A 12324-nucleotide genomic window follows, 5' to 3' on the forward strand; every position below is an offset into this window, starting at 1 on the left:
ACTGCTGCCTCCAACTCCTGGTCTCAAGGCATCCTCCTGCCTCAAGTTTCCCAAGGAGCCGGGACTACAGGCTCACACTACTTCACCCGGCTAATTTAAAATAATAATTTTTGTTGTTGTTGTTGTTGTTGTTGTTTAGAGACTAGGGTCTCACTATGTTGTCCCATACTTTGGGAGGCTGAGGCAAGAAGATCGCTGGAAGCCTCAGCCTCCCAAAATACTGGAATTACAGGAATGAGCCACCACACGCAGCCTAAAAATTCTCCTTAGCTATTCAACTTGAAAGCTTTACTTTCCCCTTCAATTTGACTGGCTGTACCTGTTCACCTGAGAATGTTATCCTAAGTGATGGCCAGGTCTCTGTTACTTTGGGGACACTGCCCCTCCCCACCCCAGCTGCCCAGCTTCAACACCATCACAGCAAATCATCTCTAAACCCATATTCAACACAGTGGACATTCCTCCAATAAGTCTTTTGCCCTGGATTATGGTCATCAAGTTTTAGAAACCCCTTCCACTGTTAGATTGAAAAAGGACTTCATTGTTCAATTATTTCCACTTAAGTTGTTCAGATTAATTCTTCCCTTTTTCTCCTCCCTGCTCTGAAGTATTGGTAAAAGTCAAGAAGGCCAGAGTAAAAGAGACCTCAGTTCCAACAGTTCATTCTTCTTACAGTTCAGTATTTGGGGATCTAGTGTCATTGTGACTTGCTTTTTAAAACAGAGTGTGACATCATGGTCTGCACATTAATTTTCCAATGGCATCGTGGCTATGATTAGTGGAAGCGACCAGATTCAGGATCACAGAGGACCCAGCAAACACAAGGGCAACCAGAAAGCCCTCTGGATTAGTTCACTAGGGCTGCGATATAAAAGTCCCACAGACTGGGAGCGGCATAAACAACAGAAATGTACTCTTCCACAATTCTGGAGGCTAGAAGTCTGAAGCAAGGTGTCAGCAGGATTGGTTTCTTCTGAGGTCTCTCATAACTGAACCCAGGTTCGGCTGCGTGCCACTTGAAAGCCATGCACAGGAGACGAGAGTTGGTGGGAGGAAAAGCAGGTTTATCTGGAGAGCCAGCAAACAAAGAAGATGGTGGACTCGTGTCCCAGAGGACCCTCTCAAGTCGGAACACATTTTAGGCTGTTTTTATGTTAAAGCGGGGGGAAGGAGACAGGGTTAGGGTGAAGAGGTAACTGATGACCACAGACATCTGGGCTCCAGCAAGGGTCCGAGGAGGTTGGGAATATCCTTGTCCTTAGTCAAGTCACAGTGCTCCTATAAATCTTTAACAAAGCATAGTTGTTCACACCCTTCTTTAATCTCAGAGTTAGTTTTAAAAACTACCTGATTGCTGTTTTTGCATATTATCTCAGTGCTGTAAAATAATCCTTGCCCATGTGCAGGAATGGGTAAAGGCCCTTTAAGCAGAAATGGAGTTAGTTATGTTAGTTCTCTTGCTGATTCACTGTACATTCTTTCCTTGGCTTATAGATGGTTATATTCTCCCTGTGTCTTCACATGGCCTTCCCTCTGTGTGTGTCTGTGTCCTCATCTCTTCTTCTTATAAGAACACCAATTATATTGAAGTAGGGTGCACCCTGATGAGTCCTTTTTAATGTAATTACTTCTTTAAAGACCCTCTTCCTAATGACAGTTCCATCATGAGGTCCTGGGGGTTAGGACTTCAACACAGGAATTTGTGCAGGGACGCATTTCGGCCCATAGCACCCTCAGAGATAGTTTCAGTGCAAGACGCTTTCCAAGTTATGTAAGAAATAGGGATGTACTTTCTTGGAATATTGTTTATTCCCAGTAAGATAAAATTTGAAGATTCACCTAATCCAAGTTCATTTAGTAATTAACTTAGCTTTTTATGTGCAAAGTGGGATAAACAAATGTGCCTGTGTCAGTAGAAGGCATGCCTGGGACTTGACTTGTGGGTTTAGAAACTATCTGAGGAAACTGCATTCCTTCAGACTTTCTGTCATTCTCCTGGATCATCCCCATTGAGCCTGAGCCACAACTAAATCTGAAATTTTCCTACTGAAATGCCCTGTGTTTAGTGGCTGTATCACAGGAAAGAAGGAACAGGGAGCTGCCAGCTTTGGTATGTGAATCTCTATCAAGATCTTCAAGGACTTTGTGGAAAATCGTTTATCTTACCACAGAAATCAAGTTACTAATCTATTCTGTTCCCCGCCCCCAAGCCCTGAAACCATACCCTGAATTCAAGAGAAACAGTTTTGGTGCTCAGTTGTCTCATTTTTTCCTGGAAAAGATAAATTGCTACTAAGCCATCATTTGTGCCCTTGGGTAAAGAATGTAGTGATTCTGTTATGAAGTATAAGGATTTATCTCCCTGCCAGGGTGCGTTTCAACTCCTTATTTTAGTGTTTGGAACAACTATAATTCTGTATTAGTTATTGATTGCTATGTAACAAATGATCCTAAAACCCGGTGGCTTAAGGCATCGATTATCTCACAGTTTCTGTGTGTCAGAAAGTCAGTAGCAGCTTAGCTGGGTGACTCTGGCCCAGGGTCTCTCAGGAGGTCGTCGCTAAGATGTTGGCTACGGTTGCAGTCATCTGAAGGCCTGACTGAGGTGGGAGGATCTCCTTCAAATCTTCCTCAGGTAACTCTTGTTGGGAAGTCTCTGTCCTACATGGCTGTTGGCTGGAGGCCTCAGTTCCTAACCTTGGAGGCAGCCTCTCCATAGCGCTCCTTGAATGTCACCATGACATGGCAGCCGGCTTCTCCCAGAGCAAGTGATCCAAGAGAGAGAAAGACAGAAGTTACACACCCTGCCTTGGAAATCACATGTCATCCCTCTGTTGTCTTCTATTGGCCATACAAACCAACCCTGATACTGTGTGGGAGGGGACTGTGAATACCAGAGGTGGGGATCACTGAGGCAGTCTTGGCTATTGTGGCTACCATGAATCCTTACAGCGATTTCCATCATTGATGTATGTAGGATTTTAATCTGTAACTGGAATGACTCTAGGTCAGTGGTTCTTAATTGGAGGCTCCCCAAGGGACGTTGGCAGTGTCTGGAGACATTTTTGTTTGTTTACCTGGGGGAATGGGTAGTGGTGTGCCAGTGGCATCCAGTTGGTAGAGGCCAGGGATGCTGCTGAAAATCATCCAATGCATGGTACAGTCCCCACAGCTTAGAATAATTGAGCCCAAAGTATCAGTTATGCTAAGATCGAGAAACTGCTCTAGGTCGTTCCTTCAAATTATAGTCTAAATTAAGGTAATTATTTTCTGAAATTTATTTGCAAAGTAATACATGAGTCTATTTAATGCTTGTTATTTATACATCCTATTCCAAAGGTTGACAATGAAGTCTGATAGAAACCTGTTTTACATTCTGCTGGTAGGAAGAACTATATTGTTTTCTAGCCACCTGGAAGCAGCACATAGGAAAGGAGCAAGAATCAGCCATTGAATCCAAATGTTCAACAAACACTATTTCAGCTGAAGTACCACCTTCCAAAGTGCCTGCACTACTATATAATAACCTTTAAGTGCATTCTAATATAGTAAAAACTGATTTGTTTTTAGTAGAAAAAAGATTTTTTATTGAGGCATTGTTCTTAGACGTAGCTTTCAATTCGACTAAGAAACAGAGGTATCTTTAAATTGTTTACTTTGGGCTTTAATTCTTAGAAAGTCAACTTTTATTGATACGTTTTTTTTTAATAATAGTTTATTGCTATCTACTGTTATCATAAGGTGTTACCTATACAGTACTAAAACAAGTAGTTGATCTCAGTAGCTCCATTAAAAATAATTAGGTCTATTGATTAAATAGTGTTCAGTTAAAATTCCCCTTTAGTATTTCTCTATGGGTGTTGGTTCTTGGGGTTTGAAAGAAACCATTGTAGACTCATTTTTAAATTCAATTCTGTGTAATTTTGATGTTTGATTTGTTATTTAGTTCTTTCAATTATTAAGCACCTATTTTTTGCCAACCACTGTGCAACTTAATTGATGTCTCCAAATGGATATCAATAGATTCTTGAAGTTTAACATATTCCAAATGAAAATTTTTCCTTTCCTTTCAAAATTTGTTCCTTTATGTCTTCTGTCAATAAATGGTATGATCAAATCACCCAGTTGCTTAAACTTAAAATAAAAACAATAGCAAAACCTAGGAAGACAAAATACCTAGGAATCAGCCTTTTTCCTATGGCCCGCGTCCAGGCCAGCAGTGAATCCCATTGGTTAAATGTCCAGAAAGTGTTTCAAATTTGTCCACATTTCTTCTCCTAACTAGCTAGTTAGTCTAAAACCGTATCTGAGGAGATTTCTTCTTATTCTCTATCACAGTATCCTATTTATTCCCTCATGGCACCTATCACAAGCTGTAACTATTTGCTTATTTATTATTCTTCCTAGTAGAATGTCTAAGAGCTTTGTCAGCAGGGACGTTGTATCGTTGGTTCCTAGCATAGTGCCCCACAGGCATATTTATGGATTTTATGAGATTCATTTACTTAAAATGCGGCAGACACTACAAAGTGCCATGCGCTCTTCGAGGCCCTGGGAATTTATCAGTGGTCAAAACCAAGGTCCCTAGCCCTGTAAAGCACACCTTCATATCGGTTTTAACTTTTTAATGTGTTTTCAGCGGCATGTCATGATGTTGTTGAGCTCGGGGAAGGTGGTACCTATGCTAGATCCTCTGAGAATATGCGTGCCCCCATTTTAGAAGCGTGGGTAGAGAACATGAGGGAGGCAGTGGCTCCGTGGGCAGGCCAGACCTTGGATTGAGATCAGTGTCATAGCAAGAGTAAGATGATGTTAAAAAATGAGTTGTGTATACAGTGAAATTTCATGCAGTCATATTTACAAGCTACATGCTTACAGTGAAAATATTTGAGACTATAAACTCCATAAGCATTAGAAGCCATTTGGTTCCATTTCTTTGATCCGATATAGATGACTAATTTCCTGAAGAATATCTTTTCTTTCAAAGATACTAGCATATGGTTTATATTAAAGGGATTCTTTCTTTCGGAGAGCATTACCCTTAAGAAAATAATCATTCACAGTTAGTCCAGTTCTCTGTTTATGGAGAAGTAAAATGCATTCCAGATGAAGGAGATTTATGTAAAATGAATCTCTCATAATGAAACTTTAAAAACAGGGACTTCAATTTTAAACTGATTGTTTGGATCAGCAGATACATCTTCCCTCACAGAGTTTTAGTTACAATCACTTTCTCTATTTCCACAAATCCTTTTTTCTTTTCTTTTCTTTCTGTTTTTTCACAAGTTGACTTCAGCCAGTTTGGCAGTTTCCAACTATTATGTACCTTTTGGTAGACAAGTATCCTCCAGCAAGTAGAGCTAGATGAGGGCTGTAGGCATCCTCCTCACAGTTACCAGGTTATAATGAAAGCACGTCGGGATTTCACACCCTCGTATCTATCAGCAGGCACGCACTGAAAACAGTTTTGTAAGTTGCATGCAGCCCAGCTCTGTTTAATGTCTCTAACAAACCTTTACCTGAAAGATATACTGAAGCAAACGTGACAGTATCAGTGACAGAATATGGTCTGTACCAGGCAACCAGCATCTTCCAGATCACTGGCTGCACACAGCCATTTAGTATCAAGCTCTGGGAGCACCCTCAGCAATACAGCCTCCTGCACTTACTGGAGTCTCGACACCTGTTCCCTTGGCTCCAGATTGGGGAGGGTCTATATGTATCTTTATTTGTTTTTATTTATTTATCTTTTTTTTAAGTCTCTATTTGAAGTTAATATGTATCTCTTTCTAATCAGTCCGTGGCTTAATGCCACTCATGTTACCCTAGTGATTTCTAATATCCATTATACTAAGTAATGAGGCCACTTAGTGCATGTGAAAACTCATTTTACTAACAACAAAGCTTCTGGTTTGGTTTGGAGATTAAGATAGCTAAAGCATTTAAGGTAGCCATCTGGCCTTTGGATTAAGTGCTAGCTCATTACTCCTAGAATGGGTTTTCTCATTTAGGGCAAATAGCTAACGCACATGCATAGCACCCTATCTGTGCTGATGTGTTTTAATGCATATTGCAGATCATGTAATAACTTTAGATACCAAATTAAGAAGGGGGAAAATATGTTGAGAATATGAAACAAACCTGCACTGCCCCTGAATTAAGTTGCTAACTAATAACTAATCTAGTTTTAATTACTATGGATACATTATAATCACCCCAGAAAAGGTTCCAGAAATTGATGTCAATTCAGAACAAACAAAATTTTTTGAAACTAATTAATTTTCTTTTTATTTTCTTCATGGTATCAAAATATCAAATATCCAAGTTTCCCTATTGCACATTTTGAGTGAAATCCTTAACAAGTTATATTTGATTATATATGAGAGAATTCTAGTTGTCTTTGCTGTTGAGAACGCTCACAGTACACGTGTAATTTCACTTGTTTCTGGATTGGTATACAACATGCGTTATCATCAAAATGTGTAGCTGTAATTAATACACAATGTACTTGTCATGTTTTGGGGGTTTCCCATGCTTTTGTTTTTACTGGTGAAATTCTGATTGAATATTCTAAGTACCATAATCTGACCTTTATGCAAATCGATTATGGAGTGGGCATTTTTAGCACAGATTTCTTCACATAATGTTTAAAAGATAGAGTTCCCACTTAAAAGTAAAACTCGTGTTTTCCGGTTTAGTCTAGATGTGTGTTTCAATAAAAATGTTAATTCTGAAAGTATTTATTATAGATGTGAAGAGAAACCTTTTTTAACTAACAGATCTTATTCTCTTCCCTTGGCCTGCCCCCAACGAAGAAAGAAAAGTCATCTTTGCATATCTGGCCAAGTGGCCAACACTGAAGTGACGTCAGGTCCCATGGCCTGCATCTTACCTGACTTGCCAGGGTATCCGACATGAAGGGGAGTATTTAAGTCCTAGATCACTTGGGGATATTCAGTACAGGTTTTCCTTTTTGCTTCTGAAATTTCATTTTGTCAGGTTGTCAAAGTGCTTGGCTATGTCTTGTAAAATATCTGAGTATGAATGTCATTTAGCTAGAAAGTTGATCATTTTCAGCTTCATAAGGTTTTTGTTTTTTTAAAGTGTTTTTAAAATAGAATACATTTTAGTGCTTTGGCTTATAACCGAGATTTATCGGTTACCAAATATGTTTTCAGAAATACCATTCCCTTTTGCCTCTTCCCACACCGCAGGCCCCTGAAGCCCTGTCCCCTTCGTCACTGTTCTCCGTGCATCTCTTCTTTCACTGCTCTTTGCTTGGCCCTTTGCATCTAGCCGAAAGATATTTCACTGGCACTCACTGTCATGGCCAGTGCTACTGTGGACCCTAGGTGTGAAAAGGACACCAGGCTAGGGAAATGATGAGGAAGAGAGTGTTGCATGTTGGTGACTTTGCTTATTTATCTAAGTAAGTGACTACATGTCTAAATTATTTTGGAACATTTCTCTATAGGCCATCTGTTCAGGGGCCCCAAATCTTAATTTTCTCCCATTTCTCCTTTGTTTGTTTTTGTTAGTGAGTTTTTATTCTATAATCATAAGCTTAACTGCAGTCCAGCTTGATGTCGAGGGGAATAAGAAAACCAAAGAACTGCAGTGAGACCACAAACATTACAGGATATTGTGAGCAAATGGGATGGAGGGATGCTCTCCTGAGCTACAGAAGGAATGGTCTGGTGGTTAAGATCAAACACAAGCAGGTTTATTAGAGTTGTCCACAGTTGGCCGTGGTGATCTTCTTGCCAGTCTCACCATTCCTGGACCTAGAGCACTCCACGGCTTCCATGATATCCACACCCTCTTTCACTTTGCCAAAGACCTCAAGCTTGCCATCCAGCCACTCAATCTTGGCCTCACAGGTAAAAAACCTAGGAACCATTTGTGTTAGTGCAGCATTTGCCATGGACAAGATTCCAGGACCTCTATGCTTCAGGATGAAGTTCTCATCATCAAGTTTCTCCCGGTAGATGGACTAGCACTACTATGGTGTGTGAAGTCAGCACCCTGGCCGATAAAATAAACCCTGGAATAATTCTGTGAAAGCAGGAACCCTCCTAACCAAATCCTTTTCCTCCGGTGCTCAGCGCATGAAAGTTTTCCACTGTTAGGCCGGGCGCGGTGGCTCAAGCCTGTAATCCCAGCACTTTGGGAGGCCGAGACGGGCGGATCACGAGGTCAGGAGATCGAGACCATCCAGGCTAACACGGTGAAACCCCGTCTCTACTAAAAAATACAAAAGGCCGGGCGCGGTGGCTCAAGCCTGTAATCCCAGCACTTTGGGAGGCCGAGGCGGGCGGATCACGAGGTCAGGAGATCGAGACCATCCTGGCTAACACGGTGAAACCCCGTCTCTACTAAAAATACAAAAAACTAGCCGGGCGCAGTGGCGGGCGCCTGTAGTCCCAGCTACTCGGGAGGCTGAGGCAGGAGAAGGGCGTAAACCCGGGAGGCGGAGCTTGCAGTGAGCTGAGATCCGGCCACTTCACTCCAGCCTGGGTGACAGAGCAAGACTCCGTCTCAAAAAAAATAAATAAATAAATAAATAAATAAATAAAAATAAATAAATAAAAATACAAAAAAAAAAAAACCTAGCCGGGCGAGGTGGCGGGCGCCTGTAGTCCCGGCTACTCGGGAGGCTGAGGCAGGAATGGCAGGAACCCGGGAGGCGGAGCTTGCAGTGAGCTGAGATCCGGCCACAGCACTCCAGCCTGGGTGACAGAGCGAGACTCCGTCTCAAAAAAAAAAAAAAAAAAAAAAAAAAAAAAAAAAAGAAAGTTTTCCACTGTTCTTGGAACTTTGTCGGCAAACAGCTCGAAGGAGATGCATGGCCCGAGTTTACCATCAACAGTGATGTCAAAAAAACACAGTGGCATTGACCATGGCTAGAGGCAGGTGACTTCAGGTGGCAGTGATGACTACAAAGCCCCATTTCTCCTTTGAACTCAACTCCCTTTCCTATTTTAATGTCCCATGAAGGTAGGGAAAAATAAATTCACTAAATATACAGTGAATAATATTCAAGTTTAGATTTCACAGTTGCTAGAATTCAGAGTTACCTGTATATTAATGTTATCATATTGCCCAAATAAAGAATTTGTTTTGTTTGATGAATTTTGAACTTCTAATTTATTTGAGGTGGTTAAAAAAAAATAAAGGAAATAGTATTCGGAGTTGAAAGCTTAAACAGCATGTTGATATGTATACTTAATAAAGAAGTTAAACATACATGTTGGTGAAAGCTAAAAGTTTATATTACTGGATATAAAGACTTTTTTTAGGGAAGTGTTTTCTTAAAATAAGAACTAAGTGAGACCATATGATTTTGATTAACCTTTCTGTGGCCTTAAAATGAGAAGTTTGAGAATGCATTTGCCTGGGCAGTCATGTTGGCAGCGTGTCCTTAGCAGCTTTGTAGTAATAACATTGCCTTTTGACTACTGTCTCTTAAAATAGCAATATTTTTATTAACTCAATGAGGTATTGTATAGATAATACAGCTGTTTAAGATTTGTGGAGAATTTTAACCTTCAATCTAACATCAGGACCCACTTTCAGTTTCTTTTTTGAACAGTTCTAACTATTCATAAGGATTGATAGCTTTTTAACTTAAATCTTTCTTAGGAGTCTTCCAAAACACAAAGACAAAATGTACTTATTTTTTAAATAGAATAAAGTTCATTCTCTCTTGCAATTACATGTGGGTCCATTGAGCCATTTTATAAATCTAAGATACATTATGGAGTATTAATGATCTTATTTGTTTCTGCGTCTTGAAATAGTTTGCTGTTTTGTTATCCTAGAAATTGGTTCATTATTAACTCATTTATTCTCAACTATGCTAAAAAAAGAAAAAGAATAAAATAATTGCCTAGAAGGATGCTACAATAACTATTGCATCATCTTTTAATGTTCTTATTATATCACCCCAAATATTGCATTGTCTTTCAAGTAGGTATGAAAGAAAACTAGAGAATCCATCTTTATAGGTTACTTTTAGCTTTTAGTGAACGTAGTTGAAAAATCAGAAGTTTTCAATTTCTACTCATAATGTCAATGAGAAGGAAACTGACAGAAAAACATTTCACAAACATTGGATCAATCAGAAGATGAACACAAAGAGACAGATAGCATGGTAGACTGTAAAGATGATGATGAAATCAGTTCTATAAAGAGAGTCTCCAAGTGATAGCCTAGAATTTTCTCAAACTCAAGAATAATATATATTTCTAAGGGCAAAAAAGGAACATGACATGAGCATCCAGGTAGTCATTCAGTAGGAAGAATTTCCTTAGTATTTTGCAACAAGATTAAAGAATACTGTTATTTCAGCAAATAGATGAGCAAATAGATGAAATAACAGTATTCTTTAATCTTGTATGATGTCTGTACCAGTATGTACCTGGATAAGTTTCATAAGTGGACAAATGCAGAAAGCAGGTGTGTATATGAAAATTATTAGAAGGAAATAGATAATATAAAATGAGTAAAGTCATTGGGTTGACCATTCTAATTGATGCTTACAAATCTAAAGATGAAAATGTTTTATAATTACAGAGCAAAAAAGATCTTTCTCTTGTCAACAAAGTAGGAGCTATCAGAATTTTATATATTCAACTATTGCATTCTGACAATGCAAGGGCAATAATAAGTAAGAACCTACTGGCGGAAGAGAGAAGGGTGCCCACAGTTGTTGCCTAGAATAGCTATTAACCCAGAATGTTGTATCTCTTCAACATAGTAGATGCAGTTTCCCTCACAACTTAGAAGTTGAAATTAGATTGCAATATGCCAAGGACTCCTACTCTTTGTAGTGTTTTTTTGTTTTTTGTTTTTTTTTCCAGTGAACTTAAGCACAGAACCTCTCTTTAAAATACCATTTAGCTGGAAGCAGCTAATGTACGTGGTAAACACTAAGATTGCTAGGCTCGGCTGGCGCTGTTTATGTGAAGCCTTCTCCTTTCTCTGTGTTCCCATAGCACCTCTGTGCTATGCGTGGAAGTGCACATTGTGCTTCAGGTGTTAAAGTACAGCCTCAGTGTTTGTCTGAAGTTTGGGGAGCATTAGGTCAGCATCTCTTCGTGTCATAATTATATTATTTATGTAAAGTGCTTATTTGTTTAGCCTATCTCAAAAGGAGGGAAAATTTTTCTCCTGTTAAAAATCCAAACAAAACTTTCTCCACACTGTAAAATCAAACTAACCAAGCAAACAAATTGTCAGTTTTATTATGCGACTCTTAATTAACAAGGTCTTTATAGAAGAAAAATACTAAATGCTCACCACTGATAGTCAAGCAGCCTTGTAATGATGGATTTGCATTGTGGTCTTCAGAGGAATTTAAATCATTACCTCAGTAAGTTTGATGGCCTTAAATCAGTACCTAGGCTAGAGAGAATTGCAGGTTTGGTGACTGACACCATGCTAACTTCTAAAGAAATCCTAAATTCTTATCTTCTATTATATTGTCGACATTCACTGTGATGTGTGTTAGACTCATGTCCAGAGTAATACTATTTTTGCCATTTGTTTTGATAACTTACTGTGTAATATAAGTGTTTTTTTGTTCATGACTTTGTAAGATGTCCTAAGAGCCTGTTTGTCACAAAATGCCTTTGCTTCTTACTCCAACTCCCTCTTGAACACTGTGGTTTAGTGGCACCGGGAGCCGGCCTTCATGGAATCCACCTCTGTTATGATGACGGCATGGTGCCTGAGTATATCAAGCTTGTCGTGTATTTCTTAGTGCAAAGCAGCACTGTCAGACAACGTAAAATAGAATATGTACATTTTGGTGGGGGCAGAGTTAGGACATTTGGCAGTGGTGAAGGAGAATGAGGAGGAGTGCTAAAGGAGCTCCTTGACACACACCTGAGATAGAACTTTCTCCTGCGACCTGATCTCACAGTTTGTTCCTCCTCAAGCAGGAAGTCAGTATATTCCCAGGGCTCTGCCCCCACACTCCCCACACACATTCCCTTTCACCTTGTTTGCTAGCTTGGTTTGGGTTTTTTATTTTTTATAGGAAAATGGGGTAAGTTCTTAATGAATGCTCATAATATTGAGCAAAAATATAATGGATTATTCATTTTAGAAAGTGATTCCTGTTTTCTTTTTTAAAAATCAACTATTGAGGTGTAATTTACATACAATAAAATATAGCTGAGAAACTTCTTAGGTAGCATCCCAAACAGACTACTCATTTTTTTTAATATAAGGTAAATATTAATATACTGGAAAAGTAACACTTTGGGAAGGGTGAGAAGGGCCCTCAAGTAGTAAGTAAAAGGATGGGCAAGCTGCCTG

The 12324-nt window shown here is 39.4% G+C and overlaps 1 protein-coding gene across 7 annotated transcripts in view; it reads left to right on the forward strand.

Moving 5' to 3' along the window:
- Window positions 1-12324, forward strand: part of MYH10 (myosin heavy chain 10) — a 318611-nt gene that overhangs the window by 225515 nt on the left and 80772 nt on the right. The window lies entirely within an intron of this gene.

The sequence above is a fragment of the Macaca thibetana genome, chromosome 16, assembly GCF_024542745.1.
Source record: "Macaca thibetana thibetana isolate TM-01 chromosome 16, ASM2454274v1, whole genome shotgun sequence".
NCBI classification, from domain to species: Eukaryota; Metazoa; Chordata; class Mammalia; order Primates; family Cercopithecidae; genus Macaca; species Macaca thibetana.